The sequence below is a fragment of the Populus euphratica genome, unplaced genomic scaffold, assembly GCF_000495115.2.
Source record: "Populus euphratica unplaced genomic scaffold, PopEup_1.0 scaffold2365.1, whole genome shotgun sequence".
Taxonomy (NCBI): domain Eukaryota; kingdom Viridiplantae; phylum Streptophyta; class Magnoliopsida; order Malpighiales; family Salicaceae; genus Populus; species Populus euphratica.
Genome location: NW_011502199.1, coordinates 15,036 through 17,045, shown reverse-complemented (window position 1 = coordinate 17,045; position 2,010 = coordinate 15,036). Strand labels below are relative to the sequence as shown.

Genomic DNA, 2,010 nt, shown 5'->3' with positions numbered 1-2,010 from the left:
ATATTTACATTAAAATCATTGGGATGCTATATTTTGAGAATTGAAAGTTTCTTTTGAAATGATGATAGAATGTTGTTTAAAAAATAAAACTTTTAGTGAAGATTTAAAAAAAAAAACAATTGAGTATATTACTGAGATAAAAAGATTAAAAAAATATTTTAATTAGTGATGTATATTTTTTTTATCTTTATTTAATCATTTTAATTTTTTTGGGCACATCAATTTTTATAATGATGTTTTTGGTTTTTATTAAATAAATGACATAGAAAAAATATTATATTTTTTAAAATTAATAACCAAATAAAAACATTTACTAGAAAATCATTTTGTTTCAATAAAAATTAAATTATCACTTAAAAAAAATATAAGTTACACATAAATCATATTTAGCAATGCTTGAACATAACATTACATGACGTCTAGGATCGATAGTCTCCTTTATTTAGCACCAAACCAGGTAATTGATATGGAGCTTGAACTGAAAATACAAAAACCAATCTCACACAGAATTAAACCTTCTCTTCTTTCTTTTCATTGAATTTGCTTGAAAGGCATACCTTCTACGCCATTAGAGAAAAAAGAAGCAAAAGATTCCATTTCAGGCCTCTTCAAAGCCACGCCAATTTCAGTCCTTCGGTCACTTCCATTTCCAATATCCAACACTGAAAACGCTCCAGTTCTATCTATGGATGTGAGCTCCACCTTCTCGACATTTTCCCATCCAAAATCCGTGCTGTAAAATTTTAATCCGGTCGCTCCAGCAACACTAATTAGTTGCACTTCTGGCCCCAAACTTAACAACATCTCAAACCTCTCACTTGAACCTTCAAGGAGTCCCTTCTCCAGTCCCTTTATGGAAGCGCTAAGCTTCTCGGCTATAATAGCTAATCCATTTTCCTGTATAAAATCTCCGGCTTTAGAAACTATGTGACGACCCACAACAGTGTCACCAAAATGATTTGGTGGAAGAGGAGGGTCTAAACGGCTTCTACAATCCACTGACCACGAAAAATAAACCTCTCTGTCGGCATCTCCTCCTCTTGCTTTGACAAGACAGATCAACACATAAGAGCATGCCACAACATAAGTGGAGAGATGAAGTCGTTTTGTAGGGTCTGTTGCTTCCGGGTGATAACGCAACACACTTTCTCTAAGCTTCTTAATGGCTTCACTAGATAAATGAAAGGTTGCTCGAAGCAATTGGGTTGCACTTCAAGTTTCGTCAACGGCTTCACACTTTTTGGGTTCGAGTCTGAACCTGATTCTAACCGTTTCCCCATGGTTGCCCAAAAGTTAATGTACGCCTCCTCCAAACCTTTGGAGTCTTGGATACTTTTCCATTCAAAACTTGGGGTGATTTCTTCTGGCAATAAACGTGGGGCTTCACCTTTTTCGACAATATATTTGCATGTATAAGCCCAAGCTCTGAGGAACATAGATGCGCTTTTCCCGTCAAATATTGCATGGTGCGTTTCCATACCAATGCAAAAGCCTTTGTTGGGAAATAATGTTACTTGTAAAGCCAATAATGGTGACCTAGTTTCAGTTGCGACGAAATGCGGAGCATAAGGATGTGATTCAACAGCTTCATGGATTCCATTGCCTATAAGGCGATCGAAATCACCATTACACTCGGCAAGTGTAACTGAAACGGAATCGTTTTTAGGATGGTAAACAAAGAAGGGTCTGGAGGATTCAGGGGGCCATGTTAGGCTGCCGACGATAGGAAGGAAGTGGAGGAGTGCATGGGAAAGTGATTGTTTGAGACTGGGGAAAACTTAGAGATAGCTAGAGTGAAAGAGAGAGAGATTGAGAGTGGGATATGTTTTTTTCGTTTCAGCTCTTGCTCCTTCTATAGAACTCGGCAACCTTATCATGATGTTCGTCTTCTAGTCTTGATTGATTGGTGCTCCTCTCCAGTCATCCATGTAGCTGTAAGTCGATTGATGCAAGGGCTGTCGTGTTGACTGACGGATCCACCGATGTGAGACGGCGACAAGAAAAGTAAGT

At 37.8% G+C, this 2,010-nt stretch overlaps 1 pseudogene; it reads right to left on the bottom strand.

Moving 5' to 3' along the window:
* Window positions 1-427: 427 nt before the first annotated feature.
* Window positions 428-1,775, bottom strand: LOC105118955 (phenolic glucoside malonyltransferase 1-like; annotated as a pseudogene).
* Between the last annotated feature and the right edge of the window lie 235 nt (window positions 1,776-2,010).